This window comes from Calliphora vicina, chromosome 4 (genome assembly GCF_958450345.1).
Source record: "Calliphora vicina chromosome 4, idCalVici1.1, whole genome shotgun sequence".
NCBI lineage: Eukaryota > Metazoa > Arthropoda > Insecta > Diptera > Calliphoridae > Calliphora > Calliphora vicina.
Window position 1 is genome coordinate 16,168,306 of NC_088783.1, and position 24,762 is coordinate 16,193,067.

Below are 24,762 nucleotides of genomic sequence, written 5' to 3' on the forward strand. Positions count from 1 at the left end.
AAAGAGCATAAAGAATTATATTTAACATGTGTCTGTCTACTTACACAATTTGTTATGCTTCAGATTTGAATATTTTCTTTATACAATTCTTTTAGTAACAAAAATTTCCAGTTCCTGGTTCTCATTATGTATTTTAACAATAGAAAAAAATAAGAATCTGTTCATTTAAGTGTAAACTGGAAAGGAAGAATGACGTGTTACATTAATTTATTAAAATTTATGCAAAAGTGTGCTAAATCAGTGGATTTGAATGTTATTGGCGGGTAGATATTTGAAATTTAATAATTTATTGTTTAAAGTAGGACAAGAAAAACTTGTGGAAATTGTTGTGGTAAAAGTACAATAAGGAGTGAGATCGAAAAAAGCTTAACATACATAAATGTTAATAAAAAAGAAACCACGAAACCTACAGTTTCGATTTTTTTTTTATAAAAAATATTTGCCCAATTCATAATTGATGTAGTATTGTTGTAGCATTGTATGTCATAAATATTTTTTCAAAATAATTTTTCGAAACAAAAACAAAACATTAATAAAAAAAATTACGATATACAATTATACAACGCTACGACACCAATTGTGAATTGGCCAATTATTTTTATAATTCTAATCAATTGTGATGTATTTATGAACCTTTTCCTGAAAACCATCCATTAAGGTTTTTATGCAGCTTTCTGTCACTTTGTTGGAACTGTTAGACCATCTCTGTTTAAAATCTACTACACTTTTGGACACCTTTTTTGTGCTCTTCAATTCTCTTTTAGCGAGAGCCCAGTATCTCTCCACTGGCCTTAGCTAAATGCAGTTTGGTACAAATAACACATTATTGTTCTTGTATTACTCAAGATCTTGCTTATCATAGTGACAGGAAGCCAAATCAAGCCAAAAACAAGTAAGAAAGTATAGTCTTTCAAGCCCGAACATATAATACCCTACAGTAAGTAAAAGAGCAAAAACATTTTTCTTTTAAAATTTCAATAATTTATATTTTTGACTGATTTTCGGAAGTGGGCCTTATATGGGAATGGACCATGAAATAAGGTGGTGTGATTTATGTCTATATTAAAGTTAACTATGTTGAATTTTGTGTGTATACCAACATTTTTAAGCGATTTATGCACGTTAAAGTGATTTCCGGAAGCGGGTCTATATGGGAACTATGACTAATTATGGACTGATCGTAACAAAATTTGGTGACATGAATTTTGTATATATAAAACATAGTTAACTTTAATATAGACATAAATCACACGAACTAAATTCATGGTGATCGGTCCATAATTGGTCATAGCCCCCATATAAGGCACACTTCCAAAAATCACTCAAAAATATAAATTATTGAAATTTTATTTGGCGGGCTTGACCGACCATACATTATTACTTGTTTGTGGAGATACATATATAAATTAAACATTTATGACCGGTAAAGTCCAATTTCGGAAGGACACTTGTATGGGGGCTACGTGAAAGAGAGTTTCGATAGGCTTCGTGCTTGGGCCAAAAAAAACATATGTACCAAATTTGATCGAAATATCTTCAAAATTGCGACCTGTACTCTGCGCACAAGGCTTACATGAACAACCAGCCGACCAGCCAGCCAGACGGACGGACATGGTTTAAACGAATTAGATGATTCTAAGTCGATCGGTATACTTTAAGGTTACAAACATCTGCAGAAACGCATTATACTCTCCCCACTATGGTGGTGTAGGCTATAATAAGTTGACATTAAGAGGTCTTATGAATGATAGCTTCCTCTTTTGTAAACATTCCTTGATGTAAATACCAGTATTTATAGAACCGTTTGTAACAAATGTTTGGCGCAACTAAATATTGCTTTCCATGCCAAGGACTTTTTGGTAAAATGTTCTGCTTTTGGGTCCTAAACTTGTCTACAAAATTCCCTCTAGCATCAGCAACATAGAAATTTTAACGCATACGTTTCGTCATCCATTATGCAGCAGGTATATTTTTTGTATAAAATTTGACTTCAATTTCCCTGTTTCTTTGGACTCTAAATTTTTAGCAGAGTTCCTTTCGGGAACTTTTTGAGCCTTGTATGTTTTCAAACCTGCATTGGCTTTAACTTTTCGTATCAAATAGTCCGAGTACTGAGCTAACCGGACTGCTTTCCTACCGCATGTGTTGAGAGCGCCTTTAAAAATGCTTTCTATTTATTGGCTTTAGAAATATCATATTCCTACTACCTAAAACCAGGTTTTCTATCAACGGACAAGTTCTCCCGATACTGTTTAATAACATTGGAATCAGTTTGACTTCAGACCTTGGATTTTTTGGCCAACTTTTTGTAGAACCATTGGGTTAAAACTTTAAAGGAAAAACGTGTGTTAAGTTTTTTTTCGATCTCACTCCTTACTTATTTGAATGATATTGGCAATAAAAGTTATGCCAGGGAAAACTTATTGTTTTTAATTTTGAAATTTATACGTTTTATTCGAAGTTATTGGATGTATGACTTGAAAATGCAGGATTTTTTTTTAAATTTAAAAAATTATTCAAAGTATTGGTCATTGTTAGCTATTACCTTTTCCCATCTTTCTGGCAACATATGGATTTCGAGCCAAAAGGCGAACAACGAATCAAGGCAATTTCGGATACTCTGTTCCAAAGGGAAGCGTATCCCAGAGAGAGCGTTCTGCATCGATCGAAACAAATAGTAGTCGGACGGGGAACGGTCTAGACTATACGGCGGGTGAGGCAAAACCTCCCAACCAGTTCTTTCTAATGGCTGGCCGCATATTCTGGGCATTTTTCGGTCAATGCTCACTTCAAACGAATCATTTGCATTCGGTACATATTTCAGGACCGTTTTGGTTCCACCAAATACAGAACCTGACCTTAGCGTCATGTATATTTGGCTTTGGTATCGATTCGGCTGGTTGGCCGGGCTTCACATACGATCTCTTACGCATTGGATTATCGTAATGGATCCATTTTTCAACGCAAGTAATGATTCGTTTCAGACATACAAAATCGTATTTCAAGGCCTCTCAACTTCAATTTGTATGGTACCAAATTACCTTGCTTTTGGAAGAGTCCTTCTGCTTGAAAACGTTTTGAAATTGCTGATTGAGGAGCTCCCAATAGGTATGACAACAATCTTCACGGAGTAATGCCTTCAATTCTTGGTCTTCAAACTTTTTGGGGTGGCCTGGACTATATCCGACCGAAAATGGAATACAACTCTCTACCGAGTACTCTATGTGGGCAATGTGGGTCGCCTTTCACTCTTCTATCGGTAATACAATGGAATGTGTGAGCAATCGGTGTGCTTCAGCGCCACTTTTTTTCAAATTTAAGAAGTAAAGCGAAACTTCCTGCGTTTGACGCTTTATTGGCACAAAATTTGTTGTTTACACTATAATGTTCACTAACTAAGTGAGGATAAATGACAGATTTGTACCCTTCAAAATGACATATAAGTTATTGAAAACAGAAACCGTGTTAAAAAGATACGCCATCTATTGGAAAATTTGAATAAATCTGTTACCATAAAGTTAATTAACTATTCTCAGTAGATGAAAAGAGAAAAAGTTTTTTTTTTCGATTTCTTGCAAAAAGTGAAAATTGAAAAATTTTGCGTTGTCTCACTTTAGAGGAACCAGTGCGATATATTAATAAAACCCATTTTCGGTGGAATACCTCCCTTCCAATAACAACAACAACAAAAAACGAAAGATATAAAAAGCAAACATACACAACTTGTCATAAACTAATAAACAATGGAGCCATTCTCGGAATTTATGTCAGTATGTGACTTATAAATATCACAGAAGTACTCGTATCTAACAGAGTGTATTTTTTGCAAAATATCACTATAGAGATGACCGGAAATATGAATAATAAAAAACAAAAGTTTCTCTTTTTTATGTTCAACAAACAAAACTAATACTCCTCCAACATACATACTTTGTATTCATACATATTTACAAACAATAGAAAGAATTTTTTGGAAAACAATTTATTTGCAGCACTTTGGTATTCTTTTACCCCCTCGAATAATAAAACAACAGCAGCATTTACATACATTTGAAATGTGTAACAGCAACTGTATTTAATATTCCATGATTTTTATACCCTACATCAAGATTATTTGTATATGTTTAGGTTTGTCAGGGCTAAGTAAATTTCACATTAAATCTTATATTATACATATCTTATAAAAATACATAGATATACAAAAAAAAGTTGTTTAAATAAAAAATTGTTTATGAATAAGGCCTTAAATATTTAATTTAATTTTTGTAAGAAATAGCTTCAGAGTTCGATAATTAATCGAGGTTTAGATTTATTCGGATAATAATCGGTTAATTTAAAATTATTCGATTAACCGAATAATTTCTATTTTCATTTTAAATTGAAAATACAACAACGAATTTTGTGTACAAAAACATAAAAAACAGCAAATAAGGTATTTGAGATCATTTTTGTAAACTTATCGCCTATTTGCTGCAATAACGTCATAACTCAAAATCCGTGTTTTATGAACTGAGTAATACAAAATATGCGCTGTTCTATAATCTTTCATATTGTTTCATCAATTTTCAAAAAAGTCAATTATTTTTGTGTGAATGTTTTTATTGTTGTGAACATCAAAATTAAAATTCATGTTTTCTCGTATATTTGATAAGTGAAAATTTGGGTTAAATACAGATTAGAAATATATTAACATCTACTATTTATATTTCTGAATGATGATTGAAATTTTTTTGAAAATTTATTTAAGAAATAGTAAAAAGACATAAAATAAAGAAACTACTTTTTTTGAATTATGACGTTGTTGCAGCAAAAAACCGATGTGTGAGTTTTTTAGGCTTTTAGTGAGATCTTCTAAAATAATCTTTAAAAAAAGATTATAATATAAATGATTTTTTTCTTTAGATTTAATAAAACTTTTCTTGGAAAAAAAAACTTTCGCTGAATTTATATGTTGGAGAAATCAAAAGCATGATAAAGAATATTCCTTTATGGATTGTTTTAGATTTTGATTAATTTAATAGTTTCGTTTAGTTATGATAAAAGACTCATTTCAACAAAAAGTTTCGTCTATACATGTAAATACAAACAAAGTTTCAAATACACTCAGGGCTCGTTTTATGCGGATTCAAATTTATGCAATTTTGAAAGTTATTTTTACCATTTTTAAATTAAACCAAGTTTGCATCACTGATATGGTTATAGTTTGTTTTTTACAAAATCAAATTCTTAATATGGATTCAGATACGGAAAGAGCATTAAAGATTCATCGCGGACTGACTGATCTGTTTTCCGGATATCAAGAGTTGCATAAGCAACTTAAAAATTAATTCTAGTGATGAAAATGATATTTTACCATATAATTACATCATCTAGTGATGAAAGTGACGTTGAACCAATTCCAAAACGATGCAGACAATTATTCAGTGATTCAGATTAATCATACATATTTAAAGAATTTCCTTTAAAAATTTGTTAGCTGATTTTTTTTGGATCATTTTTACTTTTTCTGTAATTAATGAATTAATTTTATATTTTTTTTAACGTATTTTGTTTTTATTGTTTTAGTTAATTAAATAAATCTCTTTTTGTTGATTTTTTTTATGTGATTTTGTTCTGATTTTTTACTTAAAATCTGAATTTATGCGGTTTTTCAGAATTTTGGAACGAATCATTAGTTTTTATATGAAGCTAGAGTATCGTTTTATGCGAATTCAATTTATGCGATTTTTTTTGGAACGCATCTATCGCATAAAACGAGACCTGAGTGTACATGTAAATTAAATATGTCAGTTGTTATACATACTCACTAATCATGTTTATTGGATGTTCAAAAAATATCTAATTTTAATTCGAAATTTGTATTTGAATTCAAGCGGAAAAATAAATACAAAAAATTTTTTAAAGTGCAAAAAAGAGGAATTTCGGTTAATCGACACAAATTAATCGGTTAACCGATTAACGGTTAATCAATTGAATACCCTACTATTAGCCTTGGCTCCAGGAAGTTTGGAGGATTGACCTCTTCTGGTACAAATACCACATTATTGTTCTTTTACCACTCAAAACCTTGCTTACCATAGTGACGGATGCCAAATCAAATAAAAAATAAGTGGACACATGAAGAAGTCTTATGAATCCTCTTTTGTAAACATTATTTGATGTAAATTTCGGTATTTATAGAGCCCTTTGTAACAAATGTTTGGCTTCTTTTGCCGCAACTGCATATTGCTTGCCATACCAAGAACTTTTAGGGAAAATTTTCTGCTTTTTGGGTCCTAAACTTTTCTACAACTTTCCCTTGAACATTAGCAGCATAAAAATATTGACCCGGAAACTGCGAAAAATTTTCCAGAACATACATTATGCAGCAGCTATATTTTTATACCCTAAACCACCATAGTGGGTATTATGCGTTTGTGCAGATGTATGTAACGCCCAAAAATATTAGTCTAACACCCACCTTAAAGTATACCGATCGACTTAGAATCACTTTCTGAGTTAGAATCACTTAAACGATGTCCGTCCGACTGGTTGGCTGGCTGTCCATGTGCGCAGAGTTCATGTCGCAATTTTAAAGTTATTTCGATCAAATTTTGTACATATTACTTTTTCGGCCCAAGGACCAATCCTATTGAAACTGGCTGAAATCGGTCCATTATTTCACCTAGCCCCCATACAAATGTCCTTCCGAAATTGGACTTTATCGGTCATAAATGTTTAATTTATATATGTATCTCCACAAATTGCGCTCCAAATTTTTTTTATACAAAATTCATGTCATCAAATTGTGTTACGATCGGTCCATACTCCACTTTAACGTGCATAAATCGCTTAAAAATTTTGGTATACTCACAAAATTCAACATAGTAAACTTTCATATAGACATAAATCACACGACCTAATTTCATGGTGATCGGTTCATAACTGGTCATAGCCCCCATATAAGGCCCACTCAAAATCACTCAAAAATATAAATTATTGAAATTTTAAAAGAAACATGTTTTTGCTGTTTTACTTAGTGTAGGGTATTATATGGTCGGGCTTGACCGACCATACTTTCTTACTTGTTTTTTGTATAAAATTTGACTTCAATTTCCGGGCCTCTAAATTTTGAGCAGAGTTCCTGTTAGGAACTTTTTGGGCTTTGTATGTTTTTAAACCTTTATTGGCTTTAACTTTCCATAGCAAATAGTTAGAGAAGTGAGCTAACAGTACTGCTTTCCTACCGGATGTGTTGGGAGCTCTTTTGAAAGGTTTTCAATTTATTGGCTTTAGAAACTTCATGTGAACCAGGTTTTCTATCAACGGAGAAGTTTTCCCTATACTGTTTAATAACTTTGAAATCAGTTTGACGTCAGACCTTTGATTGTTTGGCCAACTTTTTGTAGGACCAAGTTGGGTTTTGTTGAAAATATTTAATAATATTAATAAAATTAAGAACAAATGAAAATAATTGACATTAAACATAATAACTGACACAATTTGCAAATGTAACTTGATCAAAAAAAATCAAATTTGAGTTAAAAGTTTTAAGGAAAAACGTGTGTTAATGTTTTTTCGATCTCACTCATTATTATGAGCTGCTGAAATCTGGCCAGATCATCACAGGGAAGCCGAAAAACGCCCAGAATATGCGGCCAGACATAAAACCGTAATATGCCTTCAAGACAACACTTAGCCACATTACGCAATGACTGTTCAAAAGTATTTAGAATGATGTGGTTGGGATATTTTGCCTCACCAGCTTTATAGTCCAGACCTTGTCCCGTCCGACTAATATTTATTTCGATCGAAGCAGAACGCTTTCCCTGGAATACGCTTCACTTTACAACAGAGTATCCGAAATTGGCTTGATTTGTTATTGGCCTCATAAGATGAGCAGCTTTTTTGGCTCGGAATCCATATGTTGCCAGAAAGATGAGAATATTTCATAGCTAACAATGGCCAATACTTTTAATAAATTATAAATTAATTTATTGAAAAATCCCTTATTCCAAAGTCATTCACCAAATAGCATTAAGTGTTTACAAGAATAATCTTCCTAAATCTAAATATTGCCAAATAATGGCCACGAATTTTACAGCAATTACGTTTAATTTTCAAACATCAATAAAACTACCCAATTATTATATAAATATTGTGTCAGTTACAGCTTACTTACTTGCTTACCAATATTATGAATTGTGTAATAACAAATTTATGTATATAATTGTATGACACATGTTCTAATTATTCACTAAGTAATAAAACAATATTTCCATTATTATTGTTATTTAACGTTTATTATATAAGCAGAATTAGCTAAAGTCATTGAGTGGTAAATCTGATTTTGAAAAAATTAAAAACAAATTCTGACATGACTTCAAGCTAAACTTTGTTGGTTGAGACAGCTGCCATTGTTTTATTTATTGTTATATTTCTAGCGAAAATCAAAGTATATTTGAAATTAATTAAAATTATTATTTTAGCTAATCAATTCTATAATTTTTTTTGCGGTTTATATTGTTATTTTTAAATTGATTTAATTAAATTGAAATAAAAGTGTCAAACGAATCATGTTACATTTTTTTTCTAACATGTGGGCGTATACTTGTTATTGAATTCAAGGAAATTCAATATTAAACATACGCAACAGGATACTGAACTTTTGGGAGGTGTAAAAGCAAGTTGTTTTTGTTATATAAAATAACAAATTTAAGGTTGGATTGAAATAATTAAAAATTTTAAATTTGAAAGATGTATAATAAATAGTTGTGCAAAGGATTGCTTTATAAGAACCCCATTCTTGATTATTTTTAATGGCAAAATTTCTTTCCAAATCTGGAAATATGTAAATCTACCTTTATACTGCAGTTATTAAACTTTAAGCTATTTAGCAAATTGGTTTTAGAAACAACCACTTTGAAGTAATTGTCCCCGGAGAAGAAAAAATCCTTTATTTTTATTAGCAAAATCCCAAAATAAATGTTAACCAAAAAAGCTAAGCTCACATTGCACAGTGGGGAAATTAAAAAAAAGTGGAAATAAATTTGTAATTTCTAAACTAAAGTCAGATTCTAATATAATGTCCATAGATGAGGTGTAGTTGAGTTTCAGAATTTAAAAAAGCTGAACTTCAAATATCAAATAGGGCGAATGAGTATCAAGACCCTAAAACGGGGTACCTAGGGTTCAAAAGTTAAACTCAATTGAACCTAATCCTTTATAGCCATGGAAAATTTTGTTAAATTTTATTAAAATCGTAGAAGATTTTTATCCAATTTTTTCTTTAATTCCCCCACTGTGCGTAGTTGAAAATATAATAAAACTGTTGAATGACGTTAAGACGTGTTTTCAGCTAAGAAAATCTATATGAGCAGCAATTGTTGCTGTTGCTGTCCGTGACAGTATGTGTAAGATTTGTGTGTGTCTGTTCCTAACTTAGAAGTGCGTGTAATTGTGAATTTGTTGTGCACACGTTTACTTGAAAGTAATTCTACTGTATTTGACACAAAACGTATCTGATGATGGATACGAAGATTTAACATTTTGCTTTGCTCCTTTCATGTTTTTTTTTCATTTCATTATTTTATTGTTGCTTTTTTGTGAGTTGTTTGTAAAGCTTTATATAATTCCCATTGAAATTGCTTTAAAATTAAAAGAAACATATTTTTAAAGATTCATCAGAGCAAATCGAAAACATCGCTCACTTGTTTGAGTATTTTGGAGCTGATTTTTTTGGAGTGATTTAAATAAAAACAAGCCAATCAAGTTTAAAGACCAAGAATTGGAGGTAGTACTCCATGAAGATTGTTGTAAAGCTCAACAAGAGCTTGCAAAATCAATGGAAGCTAATCAAGCAACAATTTAAAAAAGCTTGCGAGCAGCAGTATTCGAGCAAAAGCAGGGAAATTGGGTAGCATACGAATTGAAGCCGAGAGATCTTGAAAGATGAGTTTGCATGACCGAAATGGAGCTTGAAAAGAAAATCATTTTTGCACAGAATCATTGCTTGCAATGAAAAATGGATCCATTGCGATAAATCGAAGCGTAAGAGATCGTATGTGAAGCCAGGGTTAATCAACCAAATTGACACCAAAGCCAAATATCCATGGCGCTAAAGTATTGCTCTGCATTTTCAAATATCTTTGAAAGCTGATCAGACCATCACAGGAAAACTGTACCGAACGCAACTGATTTATTAGAACTGAGCATTGACGGAAAAATTACCAGAATATGCGGCCAGATATGAAATCGTAATGTTCCATCATGACAACGCTCGGCACATGTTGCAATACCTGTTTAAAACTATTTAGAATGAAGTGGTTGGAAAGTTTTGCCTTATTCGCTTTATAGTCCAGAACTTGCCCTGTCTGACTACTGTTTGTTTTGATTCATACAGAACGCCATCTCTGGTATACGCTTCACTTTGAAACAGAGTATCCGAAATTGGCTTGATTAGTTATTGGCCTCAAAAGATAAGCAGTTCTTTTGGCTCGGAATCCATATGTTGCCAGGAAAATGGGAAAAGGTCATAGCTAATAATTTCCATTAGCTAATAATTTCCATTAAGTGTTTCAAAATAAAAGCTAAAAATTTATAAAAAATCATGCATTTTCAAATCTTACATCCAATATATATGTATAACATAAAACATTCTGTTGAAAACTATTTACCAAAAATTCAATTACTATCAGATACAAAACTAATAAACATTTTCCTTTTTTACCTTTACCCTATATAAAGTGATTGCTAAAAACAAACTATTCCAAAAATGTTGCCCTAAATCCCATTTATTTATTTTATTTTCTTGTCGAAAATAACAACAATTGAATTCCCATCTCTGCTGCAACATGCGTTCAATATTTGACAAAAACCAAAAAAAAACGTCAGGTTAAAAACCATGAAAACCATTTCGTGAAAGAAATAAACCAGAAAACCCCTAGTTTACTCACAAACGCACATGACAAAACCCACAATGAAATCTAAAATATTTTGCAACGGTAGCTACAAAATACTCAAAATTGCAGATACATACACAGAGAAACTAGATTCATGATAGCAACCGAATTTGTTGCCAATCGAATGATTCGGTTGCACACATGGAATTTTTCGGTTCTATCAACAGAAAGTCAGTTGACAAAGAAGAATTTCGGTTAAAGCAACCAAATTTTTGTTACCACTTTTAAAATTTTGTAGCCACAACTGCAAAATTCGGTTACTCAGATAGAATCATTCGATTGGCAACAAATTCGATTGCTATCAAGAATCTATTTTCTCTGTGTACGCATGTATGTAAGAATGTACTCGTATCTAGTGGCTGTATCTTTGTCTCCATTAAGCTGGTTATTGTTTTTTGGTTGTTTGTTTTACAAAAACAAAATAAATAAATAAAAAAAAGCAAGTGGCAGGAGTACATTTTAATGCTTGGTTGCTTAAATGCTTGACTGGTTGCTTATCAGAACAGGAAAAAAACAAATAACTACTGACAGCAAAATAAACTGAAACATAATATTAAAGATAGCTGCTAGCAATATATAGACTACCCTACAGCATGGATTTAATAAAATTTCAATTTAAAAAAACAAATTTGGAACGCTATAATTGACCATGCCGAAACTTAAATACTCACTTGTCTCAAGAAAGATATTATACAAATCAAACTATAGAACAAATGAGAACTACATACAATTAAGGACTGAGATCGAAAAAAAATTAACAACCATTTTTCATTAAAACATTTAACTAGAATATCCAAAACCGAAAACGGCCAACCGGTTTTTTCACCGGATTCGGTTTTTTGACAAACCGGTTTTAATGAAATATATTTTCTAAGGCTCACTCAAACATATTTATGAAAAACTTTGATACCATTTTTAAAAATATTAATTTATTTTATAGAAAATTATAGCATTTGACACTATTTCGTAAAGCTATAAAATAATTGCATAGAGACAGAGCCTTAAGAATTCAAAAATGCAAAATTTTAGTACCATTTCTTAACACATTTCCTATTAGCTTCCTCAAATAAAAACAAGTAAGAAAGTATGGTCGGTCAAGCCCGACCATATAATACCCTACACTATGTAAAAGAGCAAAATCATTTGTCTTTTAAAATTTCAATAATTTATATTTTTGAGTGATTTTCGGAAGTGAGCCTTACATGGGGGCTATGACCAGTTATGGACTGATTACCATGAAATAAGGTCGTGTGAGTTATGTCTATATGAAAGTTTACTATGTTGAATTTTGTGAGTATACCAACATTTTTAAGCGATTTATGCACGTTAAAGTGATTTTCGGAAGCGGGTCTATATGGGAACTATGACTAATTATGGACCGATCGTAACAAAATTTGGTGACATGAATTTTGTATATATAAAACTTATTTGGAGCGAAATTTGTGTAGATACATAGATAAATTAAACATTTATGACCGATAAAGTCCAATTTCGTGGGGACATTTGTATGGGGGCTAGGTGAAATAATGGACCGATTTCAGCCAGTTTCAATAGGCTTGGTCCTTGGGCCGAAAAAGTAATATGTACCAAATTTGATCGAAATATCTTCAAAATTGCGACCTGTACTCTGCGCACAAGGTTTACATGGACAGCCAGCCAGCCAGCCAGCCAGCCAGCCAGCCAGCCAGCCAGCCAGCCAGCCAGCCAACCAGACGGACGGACGGACATCGTTTAATCGACTCAGAAAGTGATTCTAAGTCGATCGGTATACTTTAAGGTGGGTGTTAGACCAATATTTTTGGGCGTTACAAACATCTGCACAAACGCATAATACCCTCCCCACTATGGTGGTGTAGGGTATAAAAACAGCCAAATCGCTCCAGCCGTTCTCACGTGATGCCATTACATACACGGACCATTTCATTTTTATATACAGTGACTCAAACGCAAAATCGGACAAGAGTTTTTCTGATATAAATGTGCTCTAAACATATCTATTCTATTTATCTTGGTCCTACAAACAGTTAGCCAAAAGTCTGCCGTCAAACTGCTGCCAATGTTATTAAACAGTATCGGGAGAACTTGTCCATTGATAGAAAACGTAGTTCAGGTAGAAGGAATGGTTCACATGATGTTTCTAAAGCCAATAAATAGAAAGCATTTTCAAAAGAGCTCCCAACACATTAGGTAGGAAAGCAGTCCGGTTAGCTAAGTACTCGGAATATTTGGTACGGAAAGTTAAAGACAATAAAGGTTTAAAAACATACAATGCTCAAAAAATGCCTGTTATAGGAATTCCGCTAAAAATTTAGAGACCAAAGACAGAGCACGGAAATTGTAGTAAAATTTTATAAAAAAAAATATACCTGCTGCATAATGGATGACGAAACGTATGCTCTGGAAAATTGTTCACAGCTTCCACGTCAGTATTTTCATGTTGCTGATGCTCGAGGGAATGTTGTAGAAAAGTTTAGAACCCAAAAAGCAGAAAATGTTCCCAAAAAGTTCGTGGTATGGCAAGCAATATTTAGTTGCGGCAAAAGAAGCCAATCATTTGTTACAAAGGGCTCTATATATAACGAAATTTACATCAAGGAGTGTTCACCAAAGAGGATGCTTCCATTCATAAGACTAGTTAATGTGTCCACTTATTTTTGGTCTGAATTGGCATCCTGTCACTATGGTAAGCAAGGTCTTGAGTGGTACAAGAACAATAATATGGTATTTGTACCAAGACAGGCAAATCCTCCAAACTGTCTGGAGCTAAGGCTAGTGGAGAGATATTGGTATCTTGTTAAAAGAAAAGAGCACAAATGTGTGGTAGATTTTAAACGGAGATTGACTACTTGTTCGAACACAGTGACAAAAAGCACAATAAAAACCTAAATGGAAGGGTTTCCGGAAAAGGATCATAAATTCATCACTATTGATTAGAACTATAAAAATAATATTTTTTTGTAAATTGTAATAATAATATCAATCAAGTAATTTAATTTTTATTAACATGTTATGTATTTTAAGATTTTTTCGATCTCAGTCTTTAGACTCATGTCTGTATTACTTGTAAAACTATCAAAGCTTATACGGAATACCAACAATTAATCATGATTTCATCTTTTCTTATTGACCCAACTACAACTGGTTGGGTTATTCCGACTCATATTGTCTTCTGCAAGATATTCAATAGTTTTGATGCTCTAACACCAGCAAATTTATCCAAACCAAATTTGATTATAGTAAGTTTTTGTTATTCAACAACATGCTTTCTTACCAGTTATAAATATTATTTGGATAAATTCACTGAAATTTATTTAATGTTGAACAAACATACTTAGATAGATGTTTAAGTATATTGGGGAGTTTTTTAAAATTTTTAGCTTTTATTTTGAAACATTTGTACAATATACATTTATTCTAATTATTGGCATTTGTTAGCTCTGACATCTTTCTGGCAACATATGAATTCCGAGCCAACAGAACATCTGTTGAGACCAAGAATGAATCAAGCCAATATCGTATACTGTTTTCTAAAGTGAAGCGTATCGCAGAGAGAGCATTCTGCTTCGATCAAAACATATAGTAGTCGGTCTGGACTATAGAGCGGGTGAGACCAAACTTTCCAATCTATCTAGCAACATATGAATTCCGAGTCAAAAGAACTGCTGATCTTTTGACGCTAAGAACGGATTAAGCCAATTTCGGATACTCTGTTCTGATCGTTCTATAATGCGGGTGAGACAAAACTTCCCAACTGCTTCATTCTAAATACTTTTTAAGAGGTAATATTCTAACATGTGGCCGAGTGTTTTCATGCCTGACCGCATATTCTGGTCCTTTTCTCTCTTCAAACAAATCAGTTGCGTTCGGTACAGTTTCCATGTGATGGTCTGGTCAGATTTCAGCTGCTCATAAAATAAAATAAGCACCCTTTTGCTTCCAACAAATACAGAGCATTACCTTAGTGCCATGGATATTTCACGTGGTGTCGATTCGTCTGGTTAATCGGGCTTCACATACGATCTCTTAAGCTTTGGGTTATTTTAATGCATCCATTTTTCATCGCAAATAATGATTCGCTGCAAAAATTATTTTCTTTCATTTCGGACATGCAAAATGGTCTTTCAAGGTCTCTCGGTTTCAATTCGTTTGGTTCCCAATTTCCTAGCTTTTGGATGATTCCTGCTTCTCGCAAACGTTTTGAAATTGCTGCTTGAGTAGCTCCCAATAATTTGGGAAGCTCCTGTTTATTTTGACAGCAATCTTCATGGAATAATGCCTTCAATTCTTGGTCTTCAAATTTTTTGGCTGGTCTGGGTGATCTTTGTTTTTCGTGTCAAAATCACCACTTCTGAACAGCACTTTCAAATCGCTGAAACACATTCACCATAAGCTTTGGTTAGCAGTCGGTGTGCTTCAGCGGCACTTTTTTCAAATTAAAGAAGTAAAGCAAAACTTCCTGCATGTAACGCTTTGTTGTCACAACATTCTTTATTTTCGAAGTAAAAAAACTTTGTTGTTTACACTACAATGTTCACTAACTAAGTGAGAATAAATGACAGATTTGTACCCTTCAAAACGACATATAAGTTATTAAAAACTTTGACCAAAAACTCAAAACTTCAGCATTTAATTTTTAGATGGCGAAGAACAATTTCAAAACTTGGAAGCATAGAAACATTATAGCATAATATATATATTATTTTATATATATATTATAACAACTCAGCTAAACAACAGTAACAATATTGAACATAGTTTACGTTAAAAATATTCCAATTTTTACAAGGTTGTCACACTTTTTGATTTATAACTTTTTTTCAATCCAGCCGTTTTTTGCGACTTTCTTCTTGCGACCTAACTTCTTATGACATTAATAAATGTTCTTGATGAATATTGTTTAAAATTATAGCAATTTTTGGGTTATGTTACACATGATAGCAAACAATTTCAATTACATATTTACTAAAAACAATCTTAAGGAAATACTTTCACAACAATTTCGAAAAAATAGAAACCAAAATACTTAATAAGGACATGTTCGCATCCTTTAATTTTTTTATATTTATGTATTTTCTGTTATTTCCTCATTTTACACTTTTTGCAGGAAATATTTCATTTTTTTCTATATCATTTGACCTAATGATGCTAGAAGTATCATTAAGATTCTTTATTTTAGTATTTCAATTTCATTTAATTTTTATACTTTGTATTGCCTTGCTACTGCTTGCTACAATCGATTATTTTTTCCTTGAAAACTGAAACCCCAAAAATACCACATTTTCTTTTGCAAAATCGAAAAATCATGGCAAGTTTTCCTGCCCTACTCTTTTCATTTGCGGCAGAGACACATCATTTACGAGAAGCAAAAATTCAGTGAAAAAATTAACTCAATCAATCGTTAACAATTGTGGTTATTTTTCTGGCCAAAAAAAAAACGGAAGTTTTTTCCTGGTTTATTTTCCGTCCATAAAATCAATTAACACAGTGTGTTCAAGTGAACTGACTTGCAAATGTATCGAATGAAAGATTTTATTTATATAAATGGGTTATAAATACTCGATTGAGTCAGGCAGAATGAATTTTAAAATTGTTGGTTATTTAAATAAACGCTCAGAGAAAAAGGTTAACGTAGTTACATGAAAAAAAGTTTAACTTTGAACAGCAAGTTTTGCATAAATAGTTCCAAAAAAAATGGCTAAAAATCATGCTCTATATGTAGCAACATATTTAAACATATTTGTTAGCACTTGCACACAGAACTGAGTCTAGTAGTAGGAAGCGTAACGATGACGGCTAGAACGATGATCGTGAGGCTTTAATTCCTGTATCAGTTGAATTTCATAAACATGCAAACGAAAATCCTTACGAAAAATTCTCCATAAAGCAGATGGACAAGTTTAACACGATAACAAATTTACATATTTGGATATTCATCAACACTACGCTACTATCTTTATTTATTGTGAAAACGATCCATTGTTTCTGGAATTAATCGCTACAATTTAACAATTATGAGCACCATAAAATGCACGTAATGCCCGATGAGCTTGTCGAATTGAACAATGATTTTCAAAATAAATTTGAACAATTTGCATACGTTGGTCTGGCATGAATCTATTTATGATAAATTTTCAAACCAAACTAACCTCAAAACAATCTAGAACTGTAAATCAGCTGCCTTAGAAAACTTTGTTGCCAATTAATGTTTTCCGGCTGTAAATAAAACACCATTTCTAGCTGAAATCATTGTCTACTATGAGGCTTTTAGTGCATAAGTGGTGTAACCCCAAACTATTTACTTAGGAGAGAATGGGGATTAACACCACTTTTGCTCTATTACTTCTTTAAATTACACTGTGTGTGATTTTTTAAGTCATGAAAATATAACCATGTACGGACAATTTTTTTAAAGCTGCCTCAAAGTATGCTTTAGTTTATAATAATTTAATAGTTTATGGCCCAAAACACTTAATTCCTTTAGATTTTTCTTGCTAACTTATATTGACCTACCTAAACGGTGTTAATAATCATTCCTAGGAAGTTCATATGTACTAGAAAGTTGTTTATTGAGATCTTAGGTATATTTTTGTAGTTGATTGTATCCTTGAATTTTGAACGGTTTGCTACATATGGACCTGAACATGAATTTTTGGGGGCCCATAAAAAAGTGAATGATTTTTTCAGCTTCATCTGCTTTTGAATACCAAAAGGTGGCTTACCCCACTTTTTTATTGATAGTTGATAATGTAACACCAGAACAGCAACCAACAAAATTTGTGAGTTACACCACTTTTGCGCTAATGGCCTCATATATACTTTGTATTATACTGTCCACATTTATTTTATCAACTATTAATTAATTTGTTTAAAAACAATTTCAATTGCTGCTCTTTTTAATAAATAAACCACAGAATATAAATTAAATTATACATTTTTGTTATAATATTCATATAAATAATTAGCAAGCTAAAATTATCACAGAAAAAAAACCGCAAATTTAATGCACATAAATTAAATTTTGGTTTTTATCTATTTACAACGAATGCACTTTTAATGTTATGACCAACAATTAAGAAATAAATATGCAAAGGAATATTTATTGACCGTAACGAAAACCAACAAAAAATACATAAACTTATTCCTGGAAATTTAAAAATAAAGGAATTTAACTAAAGGAGTGTAAGTTTTTAGCATTATTAATTGAAATAAACAATTTAGTAAGGAATTCAAAAATAATCTTAAAGTAACCTTAAACAAAACATCCATACTGTATAAATTATGAAATGTATATATTTTAAATCTCTAATTTTCTCTCATCCATTTCCCTAATTGTCTGATAATAAAATTGTAACCTCATTTAACCAATTATTATATTCCATGAAAAACAATTAACAATTTATTGAGTGTTAGAAATCCCCTTTAAGCGGCCATAAATCCAATGGACTGAAAAAATTTCCAACAATTAAAATTTAAGCTTGTTGTATGTGCATATGTATGTATACTTTTCAATTTGCAATTTCCCATAAAAATGAAATTAAAATTAAAATATTTATTAAAATTTATGTGTGCTTACCAAAATGTTGCACCTTTTGCCACCTGTGGTGAAGTTGTATGAATGTAAGTACCACAAAACAATTAGAGATTTTTGGGAAATAAAAATTATATAATTTGGCAATAAAAATTTTACAGCTCATAAAGACTGTGGCACGCAGTCATTTAGTGTTCAAATTTATTGTTATAATTTGGGGAAAATTTTGTATTATAAAGTGCATGATGGTGCATGGTTTGTGAGCGAGGGAATAAATGGTAATGACGGGTGGTAATAAATTTATGTTGTTGTAAAATCAACAAAATTAAAATTTTAATATTTAATTGTTGTATGAATTGTTTTCAGGAATATTGAAATGTAATTTTGGGTTTCTATTCGAATAATCGAGGAAAACTTTATTCGAATGAATAATATTTTCACTCGATTTTTGTCGATTAATCGATTACACTAAAAAAACCAAATTAGAGTGTTATATTCGGTTGTGACGATTTTTGTATACCCACCAATATGTGGGTATTTTTTTTAATTTATTGACAATAAAATATTTTTCTGATATAGGGATTATATGGAGGGTAGGGTCAATTATAAGCCGATTTTTTTACCGATATAACTTTTCCCGCTGGTCATACCCCCGACGATCACTGACCGTTACTATTTGTCGCATAGTGTTATTATTAGACAATTATTTTCATATATTTCAATTCATTTTCTGAAGAGGGCCTTCTACGGGGACTAGGGAAGTTGCAAATGTTGCTCGATATTTTTTTAAATCGTGCAAAATTGTATCAAGATTAACGCATAATCAACATATTTATGACTGCTCAGCTAGCTATTTTCATAGCAGTCTTAATTAAAATTAACTTGTGAATTATCCGCATCCAAATGAGCATTAGATTTGATGTAAATGCAAAAATCAGAGTGAAAAAAAGAGGGAAATAAATCTGTAACTTCTATACGGTTAGCTCGGTTTGAATGAAGTTTCACATGCACAAAGAAGAAGTGTTTTCGAGTATAAGTTTTGAACTTGGACTACATGGGCCCATCAGGGGTGTGGTAAGGGTTCCCCAAAGTAGGACACCTCAGGTATGTTAAAATTTTAAAATTTTATTTCTTTGGTTGGATTCCGATTTCAAAAAACTTACACTGATGGACAAAAGTCACCGCCATTTTCCTTTAGAATGTTTAAAGGACTACCACGTTATAAATATAATTGAAACACAAAATTTTATTTTTTCAACAAAAACAATAATTCATTTTAATTATACTTCAGTTAAAATAAGTCTTTTTAACTTAACCTAATTTACAAAAATGTAGCGTGGCGGTCCTTTATACATCCAAAAAGGGAAATGGCGGTGAATTTTGTCAATCAGTGTACATATAAAATATCTCCCTGTCGAGCACTATAAAAAACCTCGTAGCTATCAATTATCTCTTATAGCTTAGCAGATATTCGAATTTTAAAATTATTTGCATGCATATTTTTTATATAAAATCCAAGTTTAGGGCAACAATTCTTAGATGGCTCAATATGTTTTTAATTACACAGTGCAACACCCAGTTTTGCCCAAAATCATGCATTTTTTATGGGCCACCAGAAGAGATTTGGGAACTCGGTGTAATTTTTGTAAAAAATGTGATAATTTTCTCAGGCTCATATCTAGCAAACAGTTCGAAATTTTTATCTGAAATTACTCTCTGAGGAAAAGTTGTAGCCATTGTCATAAAGAACAATATTCAAGGAAACAATCAACTACAAAAATATACCTAAGATCTCAATAAACAACTTTCTAGAACAAATGAATTTTCTAGGAATGAGTCTTAACACCGTTTAGGTAGGTCAATATAAGTTAGTAAGAAAAAACTAAAGGAACTATGTGTTTTGGGTCATAAACTACTAAATTATTATAAACTAAAGCATACTTTTATGCGGCTTTAAAAAAATGTATTTCGAATTTTTTTCGATTTTGATATTGAAGATGAAGTTTTTTTGATTTTATATGTTCACAATTTTTGCCTCAGACAGTAAATCAAAATTACGAACTGTTTTCAGGATATGAGCCTGAGAAAATTATCACTTTTTTGCAAAAATGACACCGTGGCCCCAAATCTTTGGGGGCCCATAAAAAAGTGCATTACTTTGGGCAAAACTGTGAGACACGGATCCTTTTTTTGGACTTTTATCATGTCGTGGTGTCCGTATATGGTTACATTTCCATGACTCAAAAAATTACACACAGATTTATTTTTTAGTGGGTTCCGATAACACCGACTCTGGTATGGATATTATAGCATAAAAACTAAAAACTCCCATTTTGGAATTTTTCAAAACTTTTTCAAAATTAGTTTTTAGGTTTGCATTTTTATAAAGAAAGTCTATATAACCGTAAAATTTTATTAAAAAATATTCATAAATAAAAATTTTATTTCAAGTTGCAAAAATGTCTATATTCGCAAAAACTTATAAAAAGCATTTTTTGTTATATTTTTCAAAAAAGTATTCCATGAATTTTGTAGTTGTCAAATGTTATATATATTTTTGAAAAATCGACAAAATCCCCTATCCATTGATATACAGTGGTGGCCAGGAATTTAAGACAAAAATTGTTTGCCAAATTCCATGTAATTGTCAATTATTTTTTCAAATATTTCCACAAATATGTATGCATGAGGACTGTTTTAACATACAAGTGTGTTTTATTCGACTGTACAATTCATACATATTAACCACGAACTCATAAGATTTATCTACAACTTGACCAAAAAAATTTTTTTTTAAATAAACATATTTTCTAACATTTATATCATTATAATTTTATTATTATAAAATATTCGGACCAAATTTCGTATTATTAGTTCCATTAGTTTCGGTCATATCATGTTATTAACAGCGGATGTTCGCTGAGGTGGGTCAACGTATTTCCACATATCTTTGTCCATATATGTTTTACCGATTTTTCCAAACATTTTTCAGAAACTAGAAACATTAATAATAAATTTCATACCCTTAGAGGTCCTTTTATTTTGGCTCTATCGCACTTAAAATTCAGTTGATGAAAAAAATTCAAGTATTTGTCTTAAATTGGTGGCCACCACTGTATGTATAAAATGTATACCTTGTGTTTTTTTACGTGTCAAATTAATTAGGTAAAACCTAACATGTGTTTACAAACAAATAGCTGTTTACTAAATGCAAAAACTATCGTCTGTCAGGGTTAAATTTTAATTCTCATTAGTGTGCTATTAATGCAAATTAACGCCGCACAGTGGCTCATTATCGGTTTTCATCGGCCAAAACTCTGTAACTTTTGAACCGATAGAGAGATCATCATAAAATTAGGTGACATTAATTCTGTTTATATAAAATTTATTTGGAGCAAAATTTGTGTAGATACCTAGATAAATTAACCATTTACGACCGATAAAGTATAACTTCGGGAGAACATTTATATGGGTGTTATTTTAAATAATGGACCGATTTCAGTCATTTTCAATAGGCTTCGTCCTCGGGCCGAAAACAATGTATGTAACAAATTATATTGCAATATCCAGTCATATGAACAGGTAAAATAAAAATAGAAAAAAAGTTTGGGAGTTATTTCATTCAAATGACAAAAGTGTTTAACAAACAGATCAAAACAGGTCAACAAGTATATATAGACTTAAAGAGGACACTTTAGCTGTTCTCCTGGTAGTAAAATTTGTTTAACCCCTTTTGACCCTAAGCACTTTTATTCCACTGAAATTCAAATTTTACTTAAATATAGCACCTGAGGAAAAAAATAATAACACATCAGCTATAAACGGTACAGTGACAAATCATACCAGTTCTTAAAGACTATTATCCTACCAACACAGCAACAACAAAATCATCCAATTATCGATAATAGTTTGCGAGTAATGATATTTTACTTCTGATCAAATTTACAAAAATCACATTTTTTATAAAATGACATAAAATATTTGACTTTGACAGCATATCACGCACACAATTGACAATATTTATATAATTTTTTGGCTACCTTAGTTTCAATGTGTTTACTATTGAATGGCAGTAAAATTTTTGAAATCGGAGTTAACAAAATGTTGGACTTTTGGCCGATGAAATTGAGATTGATATGAGCCACCGTGCGCCGTCGTATATCTATGGCATTATAGTGAATGTATTCCAACGATTTCAACGAGCAAGAGATGGTTTGTTCGGTTCAGAAATAGTGATTTTGACACGGAAGACAAAGCTTGCCCAGGCAGGCCAAAAAAGTTTGAAGATCAAGATTTGGAGTCATTGCTTCATGAAGATTGCTGTAAAACCCAACAAGAGCTTGCAGAATCATTGGAAGCTGCTCAAGTAGAGTAACTTCGGGTATTGTGGACTATGCGTCTAATGTGGACCAGTGTCTTTTTTCAGAAACTATTGAAGGTATGATAAAACTGATTTGTCGTACATTTTACAATTTGTTTGAAACGACAATTGCACATTTGCTTTCATGAGTTATTGATATGTTGACTTTTTATTCTTGTATTGAAATTAATGCGCCTGCTCAACATTTTTTTCAGTTCAAGTAAGAAACAAAATTTGGTACAGTTACTTGGTAGAATTTAATGTTTGGTTGTTTTATATAGTTAAAGTGGACACGTAGTTTTGCATATATTTGGTAAGAATTTAAGCACATTTAGATTATTAGGTAAAAATAACTTTTTACCACTGTAACCCAAGTTCGTGTAATGTGGACCACTTAAATTACTTGATTATGTACTACTGGTCCATATTACCCGACAATAACTATGTACTTTGTAAGCAATCTATCTAAGCCAAGAACGCGACTTTTTAGTTTGTATTAATAAAAATATATTGAAATTAAATTTTTTAATCATTCATGATTAGCTGGTTCATGAATTTTATGTATTAAATACTAGTCCACATTACCCTCATATAGTGGTCCATATTACCCTCCAATTTTTTTAATGCTGATTTTTGGGTTCCTTACAATATTTTCACATAAATTTTTTATCCTTTAACTGAAAAAATATTCAACTGCAAAAACCATTAGAGAATACATTAGCTAATTTATTGCTTCACAACTCTTTTAATATCCATATATATTGTGGCCAAAATTTAGAAAAAACAAAACGGTAGTCCACATTACCCGAAGTTACTCTAGCATTTTCAAAACGTTACGATAACCCGAAGTATTTAGAATAAAGTGGTTGGGAAGTTTTGCTTCACACGCTTTATAGTCCAGATATTACCCCGTTCGACTACCATTAAGTCATACACACAATCTTATCACTTATTATTAACATGATTGTCATAAACATATACATACTTATTTCCTTTAATCATATATATGATTGCGATAGTCATGTGGATGGTAACTTTACCATATTTTGCTTACCACAATCTTGCTAATGATTTGAAATGGTTACAGTAAACTTATAAATCTTTAACATTTTGATATTTCTTTAAAATAATGTTACAAAAAATCATTTGTTTATTAAAATTTTAATTTTCGCTTCCGGTAGAACTTTCTTTGGAAATGCTCATATACGATTCTGTACATTCGCTTAAATATTGTTTTAATATTGAACTAATTTATTTTAATTAATATTTAATTAAAAATCCTAATACTTGCCAATACACAGCATTAAATTGAAACTTTTAAGTTTTCCCCGAACGCTAATTAAATCCCAATCGCCATAAACACATTTCTCTCACATTTCCTACAAATTAGTTGTTCACTAATTAATTTTTATAAACAGTTTTGTGACAAATAATATCTTGAACGTCCAAGTCATTAGGGTAATAAAAAAAATAAAAAATATTGTTTTGGGCAAATAGGCCCTTAGCTCTCATTCATATACATACATATGCCTGCTGCTTTACATGCTAATGATCCAGGGAGAATAATTCTCAAATTATGCCAGATAAATTCAATAATAAGAAAATAGAAACACACAGACGTAAATACATAAAAAACATAACTATAGCTAAATAAGTAAACATATGGGCTGCTTTTAAAGACATTCTAATGTCAAATTGGCCTTTTTGTCTAAACTCTGGCTGCAAACAAAACAAAATCAGGCCAAGCAAAGCTAAACGGATGACAAAAATTGGCCTAAACAAAAGTGGCAATGTATGTATGACTATACAGATGTAAATACATGTATGTATGCTTATTAGGGTGGCCCTTGTTCTGCACTTTTTTAGATATTTACTGTCCCCAGCAATGTGCTAGAAATTTAAAATTATGAACTCGAATTTAGCATTTGCTTTTT